Genomic DNA, 23,729 nt, shown 5'->3' with positions numbered 1-23,729 from the left:
AGTGGAAGTAAATATACTATAGTATATTATATACTGGAATATACAATATAGTATATATAGTATACAATAGTATACAATATAGTATAGTGGAAGCAGTAAGAGAGTGGAAGAAAATATACTATATATATATAGAATATATATATATAATATATAATATATATATATTATATATAATACTTCACAACAATGACAGAAAGTTGATTTAGCTGATTTAAATAAACTAATACAGGACAAAGTAGGCCTTCAAGGCAAAGAAACATTGTTAGAGATTAAGGATATGAAAGATATTATAAAATGATTAAAAGTTCAACAAGAAGATACAGAATCTTAAATCTGTATTCTCCCAATAACACAGCTTCAAAATATGCAAAGCACATACTGATATAATTAGAAGAAATGGATAGAGGACCTGGGTAGCTCAGGTCATGATCTCAAGGTTTTGGGATCCAGCCCTGTGGTAGACTTTGTGCTCAGTAGGGAGTTTACTTGTCCCTTTCCCTCAGTCCCTCCCCCCCACTTGTGTACTTTCTCTCTCCTCTTTCATAAATATATGAAATTTAAAAAAAAAAAAGAAAGAAATGGATAAATCCATGAGACCTTAACAAAGTGTTCAATAGTCAGTAGAAAAAAAATTTTAAATCGTAAAAATATAACTAATGTGAACAACAAATTTAACAAAATCAATCTAACAAACACATGAAGAGTAGTGCATTCAAGAATAATGGAACTATCTATTCAAGGGTATGTGGAACATCTAACAAAACTAACCACATTTTGAGCCATAAAAATAGGCATCAACAAATATCAAAAGATTTAAATCATCTAGAGTCTATTTTCTGACCACAGTGAAAATGAACTAGAAATCAATAAGAAAAGAGAATTAGAAAACCTCTAGTATCTGAATATTAAACAGTATTGTTCTAAATAATCTGCAAGTTAAAGCAGAAATCAAAAGAAATTAAAAAATACTTCTTACTTAATGAAAATGAGGATACAACATATAAAAAGCACAGAAAATAAAGCTAAATCATTGTCCAAAGAGAAATTTATGCATTAGAAAAGAAAAACATCTAAAAATCAACAATTGATGCTTTCATTTCAAGGAACTAAAAAAAAAAAAAAAAAATAGTGAGTTAAGAAGTGCCTGGTTGGCTCACTCAGTTAAACATCCAACTCTTGATTTTGTCTCAGATCATAATCTCAGGGTCTTCAGATCCAGCCCTGCATTTGGCTCTATACTGAACATGGAGCCTGCTTGAGAATCTCTCTCTCCCTCTCCTTCAGCCCCCTGCCCCTGTTCACATTCTCTCTCTTTCACAAAATGAATAGATAATTGTTCTAAAAATAATAACTTAAAAAGAAAATAAAAATTTAGAAATTTAATAATGCAAACACTAAATTTTTAAAGCATACATTATAAAAATAATCAACAAAGCCAAAAGTTTGTGGGGTTTTTGAAAACCTTAGCAAGGTTAAATTGAGTTAGAAAGAAAGAAGATACAAATTATTAACAGCAAGAATTATAAAAGAAAAATCATTACAAATCCTGGAGACACTATAAATGTTATAAATAATTTTATGTCAATAAAGAGCAATTTGGATAAAAAGGATAAATTGTTTTTGAAATTATTTTATTTTTACAATACTTCCCTTAAAAAAATCCTACACCCAGATGACGTATTTTGTGAATTCTTCCAAATATTTAATAATGAATAATAATGACTTTACACAAGTATTTCCAGGGAGTAAAAAGAAAGGAAACACTTCCCAACTATTTTAATGAGGGAAACATAATCTTATACAAATCCTTAAAAGGGTATTAGAGGAAAAAAAAAATACAGATTAATTTTTCTATAAAGATAGATGCACAAATCTTTAAAAAAAGATACAGATTAATTTTTCTATAAAGATAGATGCACAAATCTTAAACAAAAATCAGCTATAATGTATATATATGTACATATATGTATATATTTTTAGATTTTATTTATTTCTTCATGAGAGACACAGAGAGAGGCAGAGACACAGGCAGAGGGAGAAGTAGGCTCCCTGTAGGGAACCCATGTGGGACTCAATCCCAGGACCCCAGGATAATGCCCTGAGCCGAAGGCAGACACTCAACTGCTGAGCCACCCAGGCACCCCTGGAAGAATATATTTTAAAAGATACATCATGATTATTTTTTCTAGAAAAATAAGAGTAATAAAACATTTAAGATTATTATAATATATCATATCAATAGAATAAACAAAAGTAAAATATGTTAATTTGTATGTGCAGGAAGTGCATTTAATTGATTTTAAGACCTCCTTTATTATCAAAACTCTAAGCAAAATAGAAATCAAGAGACATACCTTATAAGTAGCTACCAAAAATCCTACAAGAACATCATATTTAATAGTGAAATGTTGAATCCTTCATCCATGAGATTGGAAGCAAGCTAAATTAAGGACATCACATAAATTCAACAATCTACTGAAAGTATTTGCCAGTGAAATAAAATAAGAGAAAATAATCATTAAAAGAGATTTAAACTGGAAGGGAAGAAAGAAAACTTTATTATTTGCATAAGACTGATTATGAACCTAGAAAATCCAAAAGAATACATAGGCAGTAAAGTAGAATTAATAACTGACAACGCAAAGGTCAGTGCATCAAATCTATATATAAAAATTGTGTTTCTATAAACCAGCAATAAAGAAATTAAAAATGGCATTTTAAAACTGATATTTCAATAGCATCAAAAATATCAAATACTGAAGTATAAATAAAATGAAAAATATGCTAGACTGCTACATGCAAAACTATTATTATTATTATTATTTTAATGTAGGCTCCACACTCAGCATGGAGCCCAACCTGGGGCTTGAAACTGACAACACTGAGATGAAAACCTGAGCTGAGATCAAGAGTCAGATGCTTAACCATCCAGGTGCCCCAAACCATAAAACATTATTAAGTGAAGTTAAAGACTTTACTATCTAGAGAGATAGGCCACATGACGGATTGAGATATTCAATATTTTGAAATGTAAGTACTCTGCAAAATGCTCTATAGACTCATGCAATCTCAATCAAAATCCCAGAAGATTTTGCTTTTGCTTTTGCTTTTTTTTAATTTAATTTACATGGAAATGAAAAGGATAAGGAATATCCAAGGAAAATGTTTGAAAAAGATAAAAACTGAGAGATATGACACCAAATATAATATCAGTTAATAAAATGTAATAAGGCACAAAGATAGACAAATGGAAAATTAGAAGAGATAGGTCGAAAAACATATCTACACATATATAAATAATTGCTCTATGACTAAGGTGATATTGCAGTGCAGTGAGGGAAAGATAAGTCTTTCAATAAATGGGTCAGTTGGATATGCATATTTTTAAGTGTCTTGACCTTTTCTTAACATCAATTCATTCCATATGAATTACAGATTATAATGTGAAAAGTAAAATGTTAAAGTTTTTAGAAGGAAATATAGAAAACCAGTTCATGACATTAGCATGAGCAAAGATTTCTTAAATAAGACAAAAAGACATAAATACCATTTAACAAAGATGTTAAATTGTGCTATATTAAGATCCAGAACTTGTAAAGACACCATTTAGGAAGAAATAAACTACAGAGTGGAAGATATTTCTAACTGATATGTTAAATAGAGGACTTCTACCCAAAATATGTAATAACTATCCTAAAACATTAAAAAAAAAGGCAGTACCTGGATAGGAAAAAAAAAAAAAAGAATAGAATCTTTGTGAAAGAGGATATAAATGGTCCATAAGTATGTAAAGTTGCTTAACTTTATTAGTCTGCAGGGAATACAAATTAAAACCACAATATGTCATCGATTCATTCCTACCAGATTAGTGAAAATTAAACCAAAAAAGATGCTCCAGTATTAGCAAGAATGCAGAACAACCAGAAGTCTAACACACTGCATGTGGGAGTGAAAATTGATGCAATAACTTTAGGAAATCATTCGGTGATAACCACTACATGTATGTGCACTTGACGATTTACCAATTTCACTTCTAGAAAATACCTGAGACACGTATACATTCATTCTTCAAAAAAAGATAAGCATAATAACATTCATAAATTGAAATAGCCCCAAACACTCCTCGGCACTGAAAGGCACAAAGAACCTGTAGAACATTCACATGGTGGAATACTATACAGTGATGAAAAGTACACGAACTGTAATCTGTAAAAGAATACAGTAAAAGAATTTCATTTTTATATAAGTCAATAATGAGAAAATTCACCCTTGATGTTCACTTTGCCAAGCCAGTTACTTGCTGGATTCTGATTACATGGATATATTCACATTATAAAATTAATTTATGGATGTGAAAATTCATTTTCTTTTATGAATGTTGCACATTATAAAAAGCTCAAAACACCAATCACAGCAGATATGTAAGCTAGTATTGCATAATGACTATACTCTGTCCGATATGTGTGTGTAAGACACTCATAGAACTTTATCTACTTATATAATTTAATTACACAAAAGACATGGGGGGTTGTAATTATAACTCCAAGGTTTCCAGCAAGAAAATTACATCCTTAAAGAATTTAAGAGCCTTGACAAAGAGCACATAGTTAATGACAAGAGCCAGAACTCAAAGTACATGATCTTCCTACCATGTAATTCTCCCTCCAGAAAGTTATGAAATTTTAGAGCTAATCCACGGAGCAATAAGTTATAAAAACATCAATTCAGTGTTGTCACAGACTACTCTGGAAGTTCAAAACCTGTGAAAGGAAGGGAAGGAAGTAGCACTGGACAGAGGGAAAAGATGAACTTTGCTGCAAGCCCAACAAAGCTTCAGCCAACCCGGCTGGGAGGCCATCAGGCAGCCCCTCTCCCATCCGTCCTTCCCTGGCCCATCACTCTCTCTCACTGATAGACGTTAACACCTCTCAGGACCCGGATGCAGGCTGCCCTGAGAAGGATGGGAAGCTGTGGGTTTGTGGTGCAGGAAGGGACTTTTTGTAGCCGAAGCTCCTCCCCAAAGAGCAGATAGCGGGTGTCGACCTCCTCCCTACTCTCTCCACATGGGGCAGCAAGTCCTTCTTGGAAGGAGGAACTAGGCAGTGAATCTCCAGGACTGCCAAAAGAGTTTCAATGACCTGTTCTCTTTTCACCCTTACAACAATCTTGTAGGGTAACCGTGTATGCCCTCAGTTCAAGGTCTTTGTCCAGAACCCTCTTCCTCAGTGACTCATCTGGATCTTACCTTCTCCAAGTATTCCCTCAACTATCGCCTTCTCAGTGAGGCCCAACGTGAACCTTATGTGTGAAATTGCAACCAAAGTCCATCCCTTGCTCCACATCCTCTTTACCTTTTTCTGTTTGCTTCAGTCCTTTGCATATATATGTGCGTATATACATATAAACCATCTCTTAGCATATTACACCATTTACTTATTTTTTATATTATACTGCTTACTCTTGGCACCTCCTTCTCTTGAGACATAAGCTCCACAAAGACCGGAATCTTTGCTTTGTTTACTGATGTGTTCCTAGAATAGTACTCAATACATAGTAGGTCTTAATAAATGTTTGTCAAATTAAATTGACTAAAAGTGTATCCTTACCCCTCAACATGCACCCACTAGAAAAATATGATTAACGTCAACATCAAAAGAAAAGGAAATTACAGCTTCCAGTGTGAGGAATGAGGAGGAGGATGCCTGCCTGTTAAAAAGAGGAGGTGAAGTGTTAAATAATTGTATCATTAATTAGTGTTTCCTTTTCTGTTTTCCCTCAGAGAATCTTCACACTGTGTGTCACTGACTAGGAAAGTAGGAAGGACATAAAGGACTGTCATAGCAGTAGGTATAATGTACAAGCTTCTAAAAATCTATTCCTAGACATTTTTTTCAGTTTAAGATAGAACAATTCCTATCTACAATCAGAGTTAAGTAAGCGATAATAAAAATAGAGAATTATTGACATTTTAGGAAAAGGTTAAAAATACAATTATCTATTCTAAGGAAAATATAATAGCACATGTTGAGCAAGTTTATTATATATCAGTTATAGTGTTAAGTCATTTTCCTAAATTATCTCATTTAATATTCACATTTCTATGAACTAGGTACTATCATTATCTCATTGCTATTTAATGTATACTATCTTGGGACTCCTGGGTGGCTCAGCGATTGGGCATTTGCCTTTGGCTCAGGGCATGATCCCAGGGTTGGGGATTGAGTCCCACATCGGGATCCTTGTGGGGAGCCTGCTTCTCCCTCTTCCTGTGTCTCTGCCTCTCTCTCTGTGTCTCTCACGAATAAATAAATAAAATCTTTTAAAAAATTTATACTGTCCTAACATTATAATGTAAAATTATTACTTTTACAGGTTAGAAAATCGAAGAATGGAAAGATTAATCAAGGTCAAAGAATTGAACCCAGGTGTTCTGATTGCAGAGCCCATAACCCCCTGCCCTGTCCCTCAACCCCTCCGATCTCCACACCACTTCCAACTGGACTTCACATGAATGCAAATCAACTTCTGTTATGATAAACCATTAATTAACATCTTGGACTGTATCTGTTTCAGCACAAGTGTTGCCCTAATACAGAGCGAAGTTAGGAGCATTTTGAATATTATTTCTGTAGTTGTATTGTGATTTGCCCACTAAGGGAAAACCCTACCTAATGTTCTATTTATTAACTGCCTGTGCTCCTCCTCCGGCCCATTTTACCCCTCGGCAACAATATTGACAAAGCCAACTAGTAAAGCTATATTGGTTTTTATTTCTGCTGAATGGGCCAGGCCTACAGGATGCAGAAGCTCTCTCCAACCCATAAGCTCAGGAGTAAAATCATATACAAGTTAGATACTTATTTTGACCTTGACCTTAACTCTTTGTAGCACAGACTCCTTCCAAACTCCTCCCAGACCTTCCGCAAAGGTGCAAATAACTAGAACCATTGATGTCCAACTTCTTAATTCCTATGGGTTTCATTTGCATATACATTTTCTCAGCATATACCACAATAGTTACTCTGAGTGAAGAATTCCCAGTGCAGGATTGTCCCCAAAATAGCTCAGCTTAGTGAGATCCCTACTATGATGAAGACTTTCCTCATTCTTAATGTCAAAAGAAAGCAAACCATTAGACAGTTCTAGCTTTCTCTCACTTCTCTTTCTCTCCTCCTGTGAGATCTCTTTCCTTCAAGATCTACCTGCTAAATTATTTTATTTAATATTAACAATGAATATATTTCTTTCCCACTATTCCTCCTCTGATCAAGATTCCCCCTCACTGGGCAGCCCCAGTGGTGCAGCGGTTTAGCACTGACTGCAGCCCAGAGTGTAATCCTGGAGACCCAGGATCGAGTCCCATGTCGGGCTCCCTGCATGGAGCCTGCTTCTCCCTCTGCCTGTGTCTCTGCCTCTCTCTTTCTCTCTCTCTCTCTCTCTCTCTCTCCTCTCTCTGTGTGTGTCTCTCATGAATAAATAAATAAAATCTAAAAAAAAAAAAAAAAAAAAAGATTCCCCCTCGCTTCCACATGCATCCAACTAACCTGCCATTTAATCTCAGTGTCCCACCGCTGTTAACACAGTCTGGGAAATGTCACTTTTGGCTGGACATCCATGGGCCCAGCCATCACTCAGGGTGCTCTTCTAAAAGCAGAATAAGGTGTGCACATTATTCCTGACATGAAGTAGAAAAGGGAGAAGCAGTTCTGGAGTCAATCCTCAGTCTCTGTCATCCTTGCATTTAACTCTTAGAAAATGTTTGTGCAAAAAGATGAGCATTCCTTCTTCTCCTCACCTTCTCCATCACCATTGACTAAGAATTATCTGGCAAAGCAATAGACAGCCTAGTTTATTTTGCCTAGTTTTATTCTTCCTAATGCTGCTGAGCTGACATGATTTGAAACATTTTGGCGGGGGGGCACGAGAGGGAAATTGGAATAAGCTTGACTGGAGAAGCTGAAGAGTTTGAAGGATGGGGAGAAAAAGAAAAGACACGAGGAAGCTATCCAACATGGAGGCAAGCTGGAGAAAAAAAAGATTAAATAAAGCATTGTGGTTTTTTTTTTTCCTTTTTTTTTTTTTTTTGAAACTGTACTGTGCAAGCTGCTCTATGATTGCTTTTTTCAACTTCTCTTGAAAACAAAAGTAAAATATTAGTAATCCTTTTGGATTCTCAAATATTCTTTTTATGTTTAGGGAGAATTTTACAATATGAAATTGACTTTTGGGAAGGTGTGGAGCAAAAGGAGTTAAATCACACTAGCTATGTAGGAATAATATGCAATCATATTTAAGTAAAAAAATCTCTTAGACCAGCCTTTTGGAGGTTTTTATGCCATTTTCTTAAACTACAATTAACCAAAGGATAGGTACTGCTTTGTTTTATGTACATTATTATAATATACTTATTATTCCAGCAACCCGATCTGTGAGGCTGGTCTTATTTTATCCTATTTTATGGATGAGAAAACTAAAGCTTCAAGATGAAGTAATTAGCCCAATATTTTACAGCCAGTAAGTAGCAAAGCAAGAATTTTAACCTAGGAACTATCTAATGCCTGCAACTTTCTCTTCCCACATCTCCCACATATACAAGTCAGCAACCTAATTAACTGACGTCATTTTGATAGTCTTTATTTCCATTCACATTCAATTAATGAAAAGCTGAAAAAAAAAAGAAAAGCTGATATATATTTGTCCATTTATTGCTGATACATTTCAGTAAAAAATAATAAGTGGTTTCTGTGTGCCGGGGACTGTGCTGAAGTCAGGGCCAAGATAAAGAAGACATTGTTTAAGACCTTGAGAAGCTCACAACTTAGCAGAAATAAGCTGAGTTTTATTTTGCTATTTTGTCATTTGCTATAACAACATGTTATTTTTCAAAATGTCTTCTTGGAAATGTAAGTAATGGTAATAATAACTGGTCACAAAACACAAAGTGAAATGTAATATAAAAAATCATTGAGCTGACCATTTTTATCACTCTTAGATAGGTATACAACATACTATGTTGAGTATGAAGTTGTGACTAACAAAGTTAATTTTGTTCTGTTACCTCTAAGGGATGATGGCCTTAACAAATACACATACTTCAGAGTATATACTTATTACCTTAATCAATAATCTAGAAACTATTCGGTCAGCAGTTAATTCATCTATTAGCTAAAATATGTAAGTGACATATTCCACATTCCACATTATCTGGAATGCTAAGTAGCCCTGACTAGTATGAGCTCACATGTCACATAGATGAAAATTCAAAATTTACCAAAGTCCCAGAGAAAGGGCAAGTAAGAAGTACTTAGCTGGTTCTATTAGACTGTCTTTTTTGATTAGCTATGTCAAAGTACTTCAGCCAGGTTTAATCATATGCTTCTCTTTGACTCTACTTCTCTTGGCTTGCAGCGCTTCAGCTGGACGTAATACCTCCTCTCAAATCACTTTGACATAGTCACTTTTGTAATGTTTTCCAAATATATCACTAGTGTTACTGGTAATAGCTATTATCCTTACTAAAAAAGAAAACATTGTCTGTAGCACAAGCAATAATGCCCACAGTTAGAGTCTCCTTGCAGTTTAGCAATGTTCTTTCCTTGTTCTCAGTTCTGATTCTTCTTATGGATTTCATTTGGCACTGTTTGTTGAAAGTGAGCTTTGAAAATAATATAACTACTATTCAAGAAGGTTTCTTCCTCTGTTTAATCCAATATTTCCTACTTTGGAATGTCAGTTTTTTCTTCATCATGCTAGTGCAGTAGTTTTCAAATTATATGTAGTGGAATTCCTTTTTTCCCCTTCAAATATAATTTTTCAAAAGCGCCCCAAATACCATACATGAAAAGATGAACTGTTTGCTCAAGAAGTTGAACCATTTATTGTTTATTGGAAGATTCAATCATTGTAATCATAGGATTCTATATAGCAGTTTTATCACTTTTTAAAAATATTTCTTGTGTAATTTATGAAAAGTGTCACATTATATGTGTATTGTGACTTCTCCTTTAGATCCCAATATTCTTCTATTTATGGATCTTTTATAATTTTGTAAACTTGGGATAGGTGGAGTCAGAGCTACACTCAAACTCTGATTCTACTGCATGCCTATTGTGTGACTTGAACAGTTTACACAAATTCTGTTAGAGCTTTTCTACCACTATTGTGGAAAGAACAAACTTTGTGATATATGGCAGTTTTGAGTGATGAAGTCAACTTCAGTAGATTTCTGACACTCACCAAAGCTGTCTGGAAAAACTTTGTCTCCTCTACATCATTGTGTATACACAATATACACAATACACACAATATACACTACAAGATCATTAAAACCACAAAAAGTTAAATATATATATATATTTTAAAATATGTATATATTTCATATATACATATATATGTATATACATATATATACATATATACATGTATATATATTTCATATATATATATATATACACACACACACACAAAGTGCCTCCACTAATCTATTGGTTCTCAGAAATAGGTTGAAAGCCACTGGCTTTCTCTGAAGTACATTTACATTGAAAGTTATAATTTTCATCACAAGTTAACTACCTCTTCAGCTTTCACAAAAACTTTATCTCACTTGACAAGAAATGTCTAAATTCTGTTGGTGGGAAATGGTACATCCACTATGGAAAGCAGTGTGGAGGTTCCTCAAAATGTTAAAAATAGAACCACCATATAATGGTTCTAACCCACTTCTAAATATATATCCAAAATAAATGAAAATGAGTTATCAGAGAGATACCTAGACTCCCATGTTTATGCAACATAATTCACAATAACCAAGACTTGGAAAAAATCTGAGCTTCCATCAATAAATGAATAAGATGTGGATAAAAAAACAGGTATAGTGGAATATTAATCAACCATGAGAAAGAAGGAAATCTTGCTATTTGCAACAATAAGGATGAAACTTGACAGCATTATGTTGAGGGAAATGAGTCAGACCAAGAAGGGCAAATATTATATAATATGTGGAATCTAAAAAAATCAACTCATAGAAACAGAGTAGAATGGTGGTTACCGCGGGCAAGTTGGAAAGTGGGTAGATGGAGGAAGTGGAGAAATGTTGGTCAAAGAGTAGAAACTTCCAGTTAGAAGATGAATAAGTTCTAGGGACCTAGTGCACAGCATTGTGATTATAGTACTCAACACTATACTATACGCTTGAAAGTTGCCAAGAGAGTAAATGATAAATGTTCTTACTCTGGTAATCATGTGATATGATGGAAGTGTTGGCTCATGCTTCACAGGTAATCATACTGCATTACATAAGTGCATCAAATCAACATGTACACCTTAAACTTACACAATGTGATATCTAATTTAGTTATATCATTTAGTTATATCTAAATGAAACTGGGGGAAAAAAAGACACAGTTGGAAAATTTGAATTATTTGAACCATTTAATGAAACAATTTCAAAGTAACTTTTAATTCATATAAAGGAATTGACATATTTTTATGTCACATATATATTCTTCTCTCTAGCCTTTAAATATAATACTACTTCTATATTATAACAACACATATCAGGACGCCTGGGTGGCTCAGCCGCTGAGCGTCTGCCTTTGGCTCAGGGCGTGATCCCGCAGTACCGGATCGAGTCTCACATTGGGCTTCCTCCATGGAGCCTGCTTCTCCCTCTGCCTGTGTCTCTGCCCCTCTCTCTGTTCTCTCATGAATAAATAAAATCTTTTTTTTTTTTAAATAACAACGTATATCTTATTGTAGCTTCTATTTTTCTCTAAGCTTTTATCATCTACTGTGGCTTTCTTGTAATCATGGCATTTTGTAAGTATCCTCTAGTATTCTGGATATGTTTTTGATACAGTTATTTATGTCATACTTCCCATTTTTAAGTCAAGTACACACTGTTTTAATAATTTTATAAAATAGATGCCAAATCTGTCTAATCTCAGTTGAGTTCACATGTAAAAATGCTGAAATGACAACATAACTTTCAAAGAAAGAAGATAAAATATAGACCAATATGCAATGTCTTTCTTTTGTTGTTGTTTTCTATACTATTTTTATTGCCGAATATCTCTTGGAGAGTATTTCCTACTAATGTTTTCAGAAGTATCATATTCTTGTTTTGATCTGTTTTTAATAAATTTATATTTAGAGCAGTTTTAGACTCACAGCAAAAATGAGTGGAAAATGAATTCCTGTACAACCCCTGCCTCCCCTCATATTCCCACAACTTCTCCACTATCAACCCCCTCACCACAGTGGTACATTCATCATAATCAGTGAACCCACACTGACATGCAATTATCACTTGTATCACTCTATAGTTTACATTAGGGGTCACTCTATATGCATCCTACGGGTTTTGAAAACTATAATAACATGTATCCACCATTATAGTAGTATACATAATAGTTTCCCTCATTTAAAAATACTCTGTTTTCTGTCTATTCATCTTTCTTCATCTCCCAGCCCTTGGCAACCCCTGGTCTTTGTACTGTCTCCATAGCTTTGCTTTTCCAGAATGTCATATATTTAAAACATACAGCAGTAGCCTTTTCAGAATGACTTCTTTCATTTGGTATTATACATTTAAGGTTCATTCATGTCTTCTGTGGCTTGATAGCTCATTTTGTCTTAGTGATATTCCATTGGCAATGATATCCCATGACAGTTTATATATCCATTCACCTACTGAACTATATTTTGATTGCTTCCAAGTTTGGTAATTATGAATGAAGCTGCTATGAGCATCTGTGTACAGGTTTTTGTTTGGATATAACTTTTCAATTCATTTGGGTAGAAAGTGAGAAGAATGATTGTTGGATTAGATTGGATTATAAAAGTATGTTCAGTTTTGTAAAAAAAAAAAAAAAAAAAAAGGCAAAAAAACAAAACCCTGCCAAACCATTTTTCAAAGTAGTTGCCCATTTTGCATTCTGTCCAGCAAAAAAGAATAAAGAACTGTTGCTCCATATCCTTGCCAGCATTTGGTGTTTTCAGTGTGGGTTTCCCTCATTCATATGTGTGTAGCAGCATCTCATTGTTTTAATTTCCAATTTTCTAATGACAGTATCATGCTGAACACTTTTCCATATTATTGTTTCTCTATTATTACATCATCTCATATTATCTGTCATATCTATATCTTTTATGAAGTGTCTTTAGGTCTTTGGGTCATTTTTTAATGTTGGGCTTTTTTTATTATTTAGTTGTTTCCTATTGTTGAATTTTAAGACTTTTTAAAGAGTTTTTCGTGTATATTGGATAAAAGTTCTTTATCAGATCTGCTTTTTGAAAACATTTTCACGTCATCTGTGTGTTTTCTCCTAATTCTTCTAACATTGTCTTTCACAGAGCAGTTTTTAATTTTAATGAAGTCTAACTTATCAATTACTTCTTTCATGCACCCTGCCTTCAGTGTTGTATTGAAAAAGTCATCACTAAACCCAAGGTTGTCTAGACTTTCTCCAATGCTTTCCTTCAGGAATTTTGGGTTTGCACTTTACATTTAGGTCTAATCTCAGTTGTCTCATGATCCATATTGAGTTAACTTTTGTCAAACACGTAAGAACTATGCCTAGGTTTAGTAGTAGCAGAGGTAATTGTGTAGTATTTTGCATATGGATGTCCAATTAATCCAACACCATTTGTTGAAAAGACAATTGTTCCACCATTATATTGCCTTGTCCCTTTATCAAAGATCAGTTAGCTATTTTTATGTAGGTCTATTTCTGGGCTCTCTATTCTGTTCCACTGATCTATTCTTTTGCCAATACCACAATGTCTTGATTATAATGTCTTTATAGTAAGTCTTGAAGTTGGGTAATGTCAATCTTCTGACTTTGTTCTTCTGGCCCAATATTGAGTTGGCTATTCTGGGTCTTTTGTTCTCCAAATAAACTTTAGAATCATTTTTTGTCAACATGCACGAATTAACTTGCTGAGATTTTGATTGAGATTACACTAAATCTATGAATCAAGTTGGGAGAAAATAACACCTTAACAAATTTTGAGTTTTCTTATCCATGAAATGAAGTATCTCTCCATTTATTTGGCTCTTTGATTTCTTTTGCTATAATTGTGTGGTTTTCTTTATGTAGATCTTATACATATTTTATTAGATTTGATTTTGGTTCTATGGACTAAACTAATCTCAAATTTAAAAATTTGTAAGCAACCACATGAGGATAGTCAAGAGGTCCAGATCAAGGCTATAGAGTCCCCCCAAAGAATATATGTAGACCCTAACCATAATGAAGATGTAATAGATGGGGCACAGAATATAATATCAAAATGATAAGTTTAAATTATAACAATATCTTTTATTAGACACATGACCTTGCCTAAACTACTCAATAAATCAGTCTCAATAATAAGAGAACAGTATTACACCTTCTATTTGATGTATAATACTTTATATTTTCTAAAGAAATGTATTCTATAAAAATAGGATTGAAACATGTGGTTTTGAATGAATGAATGAGGCCTAAGTTCAAATAATCATATAGTTGAGTCTAGGAAGAAAGGAGTAGAGAATAGAGAAAATAACATCAAAACACAGCAAAGGATTTAAATAAAAAGTCTGTTCTATCTATTCAAAGATTCTGGGCAATAAATGATCAAAGCCTAGACCACAATCTATTGAACAGTTTTAGAGCTACTGCGAGAAAAATTGACTTTGAGCTAGAGTAAGATACAGTGCTCTAAACACTTTTTAATTGAAACTTAAACTATTGGGCGAATTGATTGTATTTAGGAATATTAGAATCCAGGCTCTATTAGGGTAGGGTTTTTTCTATTTTATTTACTATTATATACTCAGCCTATAGAAAACTACCTGAAAAAAAAAAAAAAACAAATAAATAAATAAATAAAAAACTACCTGAAACATATTATGCACCCAAGGAATTTTATTGAATAAACACATAAATTAATGAAAAGATAACATGGCCAAGATACTTTTAAAGCTGGAAATGCTATTTTGGATAAAATAGATGCAATATTTAGCACAGCATAAATAGGATGATACTTTATCAGACTGGGAATCTCGACAGTCTTTATCAATATACTGGTTGATTGATGGCCCATAATATATCTATGTATCTATGTGCTATAATTTAGAAGTACAATAGTTTTAATTTGTCAAGTAAAAGTAAAAAGTAACTAGTAAAGAATAATCCTATTCTTTTCCCCTTGTGCTTCTTTCAGGCCCTAATGCATTACCTGCCTTTGGCTTTTGTTTCCTTCCATTATAAATATATCGGTTTCCTTGGCTGCAAGCTAACATCTGATTACTTCTTACCTTTGAATAGCAAAGATAGTATTGACTCCAACCCAGGATAATGACTTTCCTTGTGTTTTTTTCCTTTAATTTTCTTTATTAAGTTAAAAAAGAGGCCCAATTTTAGAATAAAGAAAGTAGCAAGATATAAAATACAAAAGATATTGCAAATCTTTCACAGAACTGCAGGCTGAATAGTAGTATTTCTTAGAAATAATGTGACAGAAAATTAGAGTTTTGTTAAAGACAGTAGACTAAAATGGGTTATTATAGGTATTCTAAAATTTCTCCCTGAACAATAAATATAACATTTTTAAATAAAACTAACATCTAAAATTATAACCACCCTATGAATGCTATATAACAATTTGTTAGGTTTGTGCTATATGGCTATTTTCACAACCAATCCCTATTTCTTTAAAGAGAGATAATCTAATAGTTTTAAAGTATTCTTAGGAGCTGAAGGGAAAGGAAAGATACCCTATGCTGAACACTATATGATCTTATGTTATAGTACAATAAAGGAATGGTTTTCATTAAGGATTTCCCATAAGAAATCATCAAGTAATTATAATACCTACATGTATTACTAAATTGCTTCTCCAGTCTGCCTTCCCTCACAGGTGCTTCCTACCACATGTGGATTCCTATGCTGATTATAAACCACTAATCTATTAAATAAACTGACTTTATGAACAAAAACTCACACTGAGAAACTAAAAACTCATAACTAAAAAGTTTGCATGCAACGATTGGGCCAGGTGTTTGCACTGTGTGGTGGGCTAGGTAACAACCTATCTACCTCATGGGTTTGATCAGTTTCCAATGACTGTGTACCATTGTTCTATTACAGGAGGTATTCCCAACTATCACGTCAGTAATTTCTGGGAAATTTCTTCTTGAAAGTTAAGTTTGGTTTTCAGAAAAAGAGATTTTCAAGGAAGTTAATTTTATCAGATAATTCTAAAACATTCATTATCTCTTGTAAGCTTCAAGTTCATTTTCTCTCTTTCTTTCATCCTTCCTTCCTTTTTTTCTTTCTTTCAGATTTATATATTTTAGAAAGAGAGAGCACACACATGTGCACACAAATTGGAGGGAGGGACAGAAGGAGAGGGAGCAAGAGAATCTCAAGCTCCCCACTGAGCATAGATTTATGCAGGTCTCAATCTCAGAACCCTGAGATCATAACCTGAGTTGAAACCAAGAGTGAGATGCTCAACCAACTGAGCCACCCAGATGCCCCTATTATCGGATCTTTTTCAACACACCCAGTCCCATATTGCTTCTCTTTTTCAGTCACATTATAGAAAAGTTATTGTCTCTGTTAATCTACTATTAATCCTCTCACCCTAGTTTGGAGTCATTCATTTATATTAGAACATGATTAATGCCAATATTCAAGATTTAAAAAGACAAAAATTGTGCAGGGAAAATGAAAAATAATTATCTCTCAGAAGTACCACAACAGTATTAGAATAGTATTCATATTAGAATAGGGAAGACATATCTACCAAGTGTTGCAATCCTAATCCAGTATACAGTCCACCTATTGTTTTGAGCTCTCATTTCCAAAATTTGAGGATATTACCAGAACCCTCTCAAATTACTTAACAGAAGACTTCTCTTCACTCAGAAAAGGGAGTTGTATGTTGGCTCCAGTTACAATTACTCTATTCCCAACTGTATTTTGCTGGACAGAAATTTTCAGATTATGAAATGTGACTAGTATATCATACTTTGTCTTTTATTCTTATCAACTTTCTCACACACACAGATTTATTATTTAATTTTCTCTTATAATTTTCATTGGCCCTTTGTTTCTTTTTGTTTAATTTTAGTTACACTATTCCTAATTTTTATATGACTAAAGCACAATTCACACAAGTTTAAACAAATGAAATGCATTTGTTGAATTTACAGATGCAAACACAGAAGAATTATGGTCAGATTATGCAATTTAACTCTATCTCACAGCTCTGCTTGATTGTGTTGTCTTAATTTAGGACAGGCTTTCTCCAATGTGACAGGCTCCAAGATTTCAAGCTCATATATCTTCTGAAATTAAGGCAGGAGTATCTCTTTCTGATGGTTGCTGACTCTGCTTGGAGGTCATTAATTATGCTTTCTTTCCACACAACCACAGATGAAATTTTACTAAACTTTCTGCCACCATATAACATGGATTTCCCCTTACACAAGTTTCTAATAACATATTCCTCATTTTCTTTCAGTCCTCACTGGAAGTGTCCTCAAAGTCCAAGTTTCTACTAAGCATTCAAGGTAACTTAGGCTTTCTTTAGTGTCATCCTCAAAATCCTTCTAGTTTTCCCACTGGCTGGGTCCACAGCCACTTCCACATTTTTAGACATTGATATAGCAAAACCCACTGTTCTCAGTTGAATGATGTCTCCAAAAACAAAAACAAAAACAAAAACACATTGAAATCTGAACTTCTCTCTGAATGTGACCCTATGTAAATAGCAAATCTTTACTGGTGATCACGTTAAGGTGAGGTCAATAGGAAGGGACCTAATCTGATTGTGTCCCTATTTTTTCTTTTGATTTATTTACTTACTTAGAAAGGGAGAATGAGCAGGGGAGGGAGAAGAGGGGGAGAAGGAGAGAGAGGATCCTAAGCAGACTCTGCATTGAGTGCAAAGACAAGCACAGGGCTCAATCTCAGGACACTGAAATCATGACCTAAGCCAAAATGAAGAATTGGACGCTTAACCAACTGAGCTACCCAAGCACCCATTACTGTGTCCTATAAACATGAGAAATCTTGCACATAGAGACAGATGCACACACAGAGAACACCAGGTGAAGATGAAGACAGGGGACAAAGTGATGCATTTACAAACCAAGGAATGCCACAGATGGCCAGCAAACCAACAAAAGTGAGGAAGGAGGCAAGGAACAAATTCTCCTTCACAGCTCTTGGGGGAAATAATCCTGTCAATACCTTGATCTTGGGGCTTCTAATGTCCAGAACTGAGATGAGAAATTTCTGTTATTTAAGCCACTCAGGCTGCAGTACCTCATTTCTGCAGCCCCAGAAAACTAATATACCCATTTTCAGATATCAAAAACTGGATTTGTTATCTATTACTGTGTAACATTACAATCCTAAATCCATTAGCTTGAAATAATACAAATTTAGCACCTCACACTTTCTATGAACTGGGTGTCCAGGAATAACATAGATCCTCTGCAAGTCTGCCATTAAGGGGTTGAGTTTGCATGATAAGATCTGCTAGAAAAGGACTCATTTCAAACTCATGTGACTGTGAGGATAGTTCAATTCTTTTCAGGCTGTAATACTAACTGTCTCAGTTTCTTGATGGCTGTTGACCAGAGGCTGCCATAAATTTTGAACTATATTACCTTCTCCTTATAGCTGCACACAACATGGCAGCAGGTATCTTCAAAGCCAGCAAAAAGAGAGAGACTCCTAACAAGATAACATTACAATCTATTTAGAGTGATAGTGTATATGTAATAATATTCATCTAGTTATCTTTATATACCATATTCCATTGATTAGAACCAAGCTATAGGTCTTCTCATACCCAAGAGTAGAAGACTACACAAGGGCATGAAAATACAAACACATTGATAAGGGCAAGCATATAGTGAAATTCAGAATACCCCAATACTGCAATATAGTGAATGTATTAATCACCTAATGTTAGTATAAAGGTTAACAGAGAGAAGTATTAAAAATAGCTATAGCTTCAATAATTTGTTAAAAGATAAACAAGATAAAAAGAGGTAAATTGTAACATCAAAAACATAAAACAAAACAAAAAACATCGTAAAATATACATAAGCTGAAAGTGAAGGGACAGAAAAAGATATTCCATGGAAATGGAAACCAAGACAGCAGGGGTGGTTATACTTATACCTGACAAAATAGATGTTAAATCAAAAACTGCAACAAGAGATAAAAAGATCATTCTATAATGATGAAAGTGTCCATTCATCAAGATTTTATAATAAATGTTAATATAAATGCATCCAATATTGGAGCATTTAAACAAATGAAGCAAATATTAACATACCTAAAGGGAGAAATAGAAAGCAATACAATAATAGTAGGGAATTTGAACTCTTACAATATCTGCTCTCACCAATTATAGATCATCAACAAAAAATCTGTAAGTTCAATCAACATTGAACTCAAGCTATACTAAACCAAATGGACCTGCCAGACATATGCAGAACATTCTATCCAACAGCAGCAGAATACACATTCTTCTCAAGCACACACATGATATTCTCCAGGATAGATCAATGTTAGGTCACTACAATTTAACATATGTGTAAAATTTCAAATCAAAATGGAATGAAACTAGAAATCAGTAGGAGAAAGAAATCTCGCAAACATATGGAAATTAAACAACACAGTCTTGAATAACCATTGAATAGTCAATGAGGAAGTCAAAGGGGGAATTAGAAAAAAAAAATCTGAAGATGAATGAAAAATACAACATGCCAAAACGTATAGGATACAGCAAAAGCAGTACCAAAAGAAAGTTTATAGAAATAAAACACCTACATTAAAATAGAAGAAACATCTCAAATAAACAGTTTAATTTTACATTATAAGGAAGTAGAAAACAAAAATAAAAACTAGGGACACCTGGGTGGCTCAGCGATTTGGCGCCTGCCTTTGGCCCAGGGCATGATCCTGGAGTCCCGGGATCGAGTCCCACGTCAGGCTCCCTGCGTGGAGCTTGCTTCTCCCTCTGCCTTGTCTCTGCGTTTCTCTCTCTCTCTCTGTGTCTCTCATGAATAAATAAATAAAAGCTTAAAAAAAAAAAAAAAGAAACAAGGAGATTGGATCAGTAATCAAAACTTTCGAATAAAGAAAAGCCCAGTAGTAGAAGATTTCACTGATAAATTCTTTGAAACATTTAAAGAATTAATACCAATCATTTGTAAACTCTTCCCCAAAAATAGAAGAGGAACATTTCCACTTATTTTCTGAAGCTATCATCACCCTGATAAGCAAGACAAAGATACAAGATAACTATAGACCATAAATATATAAAAATGTACAAAATGTATAAAACTACATTCCTCAATGAGCATAAATGGAAAAATCTTCAACAAAATTTAGCAAACCAAATTTAACAGCACGTTAACAGGAATCATACACCATGAGATCATGATGTGATCCAAAATCAAGAGTTGGAAGCTTAACCACCTGAACCGCCCCAGTGCTCCATACTCTTCCTTTTTAAAACTGCAATAAAAATGCATGGTGACAGAGGTGTTCAACTTGAGATGATCTATCCTTCAGAGACGTATCCTTATATTGAGTTATTATTTTATCAACTGTACTAGAATTTACTTAGGCAATGAGGAACAGTGAAAAATACTATAGTTTGTTGACTTGTCCGAGCAGGAAATGCTATAGTCAGTATTTTATATCCCAGTGCTCTTAAACATGTCAAAATGAATTTTGTCCAAAGCCTGTGCATAAGACCAGGATAAACTAAATAAAAATAACTGTCAGGAGGACTGTTTTCAATCACTTTCTCTCTTCTCCTTCCAAAACGATTAAGCTGCTAAAATATTATTTCACCTTAAATATAATTTTCTGAATCTTTCTCTTTTATATAATTGTGTGTATTATAAGGCTTTCTTTGCCTAATTGTCAATGTAAATTCTGTGTGTGTATAGGAAGCTTCAAAAAAGAAATGTCTGGTAGTTTCCTGTAGGTATGTTTAAGCTAGCAGGCCCTAGGGATACACCAGCTTTTCCATTTGTTTGTCTTTAGTGAATTAATTGCAGTGCATCCAATGCTTGTCCTTGTTCTCAACATTCCAACCAAAATAGAGATCTTAATGGGATGCATGCATTAACTGATTTGAGAGACTTCCTTGGATGCTGTTACTTCATTTTTTTATCCAATCTATCTGACTACTTTTTTCTATTAAGCCTTATGAATGTAATATCTATTCTATTGGTTAAGAATAGCATATTTGTGAGGTCATACCAATTTTACTTATATATTAGGCTGCCAGCTATTAGGAATGTAACTTCAAACACTTCAAATTATGCTTGGGAGCACAACTGTGATCTGAAATTAACTTTAAGAATGTGCAAGGAAATAAAATACCTCCAGAGCATGAAAATTTAGTCTGGGTCATGTTCCTTTCTCCTTGAACTGTTTATATAATATTAATACTTTAATACTTTAAGATAAATACTTTAATTTAATTTCCTCAGCACACTGCTAACCTTTCCACACCAACATTTTTTTTCCAGCCTGATTATGAACTGAAGAGTCACAGACAAAAACACTTAGCACATTTAATTCATGAAAGCATCATGAGCAAAAAATGATGGCTGCCCTTAGTCATGAGCTATAGCAAGAAATAGATGGTCAGAAAGGTAAATACCTGAAGAGACAGTCAGTAGGATGGGCCTCCATGTTGACAGTACCAGAAGCCAAAACAAACAAAAGTTTAAGCTAATCCAGAGGTCAAGTGTTAACCTCTGTTGGCTGTGAGCTAAGGTTCACATGGAGATCTGTCCAATTTCAGCACTCCAGGGCCATTTCCATTCCACTGCATTGCCTGATAGAGTTAGCAGATGGCAAGGACAAGCACGCTTTCCAACATTCTTCACTAGAAACAAAGATGTATTCTTCCAAATGATACTGCAATAAAACACCAACTCTAAACTATGGAGAGAAATGCTTAAAGTATATTGCAAAAGTAAGAAATACCTTCTAAGCTAATTTAAACAACTAATAGAAGTTGTTGAAATTTGGCTAATAGGTATAGCCTTTTCAAACTTCTAAGCAATAAAAACTAAATTTCACAGTGGATAATACTTATGCCAGTCATTTGTTTTAATATATGAACTAAGGCAAGTGACATAACTATGGGTTGTCACCTAGAAAAACACATTAAAACTCAAAGTTAATTGAAACAATTCCATAACTTTGTTATCTACAAAGAAACAAGAAGCTCAAGAACTGTAATTGGCAGTTTGACTAAAAATAGTTGACTGTAAATTCTTATGTTGTATTAACATGGTAGTGCTATTTTTATTTCTAGAAAGTAAGACCACTGATTTTATAAACCCGGTTATAAAACCCAGCTAACAAGATGAACTAAAACTTAGAGTACCTTCTGTTGGTCCTAATTTCCAAAGATCATGGAAATTAAACACTAAAGTATTCTCAGAACCCAAAGTTTTCTCTTCACTGAAATAGAGGAAACTGACAGATATTTATCTCTCTCACAGTGTTATTTATTCATAAAAATTATTTAAAATATAAGAAATCAATATAGTGTAAGAACCCACTAATGTGCTCAGTGTTCTGCTAGGTGCTAGCAGAAATAAAGAACAGCCTCCATATTCTCCATATTCGGGAACTTACATGTTATCTGAATTAACATGAATACATGAATACATGAATAATTCAGGAAAATTTAGTACTAACTACCTGATTCTTGACTGTGAGGATTCAATGAAAGTGAGACCCATGTATACTTCAAATATATGACACGACTTTATAGGAAAGATGCATATTAACAAGGGCTCAACTCTGATTAGGGGTTTAAGTAGGTGAAAGGAAAAAATGGGTATTTTTCAAGCAAAAGGAGTATTAGGTAAAAAAACAAAAAATCGTGAACTTATGGGGTGCCTAGTTGGCTCAGTTGGTTAAGCATCCAACCCTTGATTTCAGTTCGGATCATGATCTCAGGGTCATGGGATGAAGTCCCACAGAGGCGCCATACTCAGCCCAAGTTTGCTTGAGGTTCTCTCCCTCACCCTTTGTTTCTCCCTCTGCTTGTATGTACACACTCTCTAAATAAATAAATAAATAAATAAATAAATAAATAAATAAATAAATAAATAAATTTTTTTTAGATAATGAACTTATAAAGTGGCGGGTAAGGGTCCCAGTGTTGCCAGCAGAGAGCCATGCAGCAGTAGCAGTGCTTCCTTCCTCTTCTGAAAAGCTTCATATTACCCTGATAATGAAGGATTTTATGCCAAAGATCAGGGGTTAAAAAGAGTCGAACAGAAGACCTTCATTTGGTGCAAGATGCCCTCAGCCTACTGCTGTCCATTACATCATCTCTCTCACTCCCATCCTTTCTGAATTATAATGTTCCTAAAAGGTGAAAAAGGAACCCCAATAATAGTGAGTAAAATCTATATCTAATTGGAAAAAACAGTAACATTAATTAAAAGATAATATATACCCCTTTTTAGGCAAGAACACAAAATATACTATATCATTTTGATATGGCATTTATCATTTAGCACTGAAAATTTTAAAAATCAGCATGCTTTTTATCTACAGCTTCCCAAATATAATTGGGTTACATGAGGGAAAGAATAAAATAAAGCTATTACATTCTTATTACAAAGAAACTTACAATGTTTTGGTCAGTTTCTGACACTTATCATGATAGTC

This window comes from Canis aureus, chromosome 6 (genome assembly GCF_053574225.1).
Source record: "Canis aureus isolate CA01 chromosome 6, VMU_Caureus_v.1.0, whole genome shotgun sequence".
Lineage (NCBI taxonomy): Eukaryota > Metazoa > Chordata > Mammalia > Carnivora > Canidae > Canis > Canis aureus.
The sequence above is the reverse complement of the archived record's forward strand: the minus strand, read 5'-3'. Positions refer to the sequence as shown.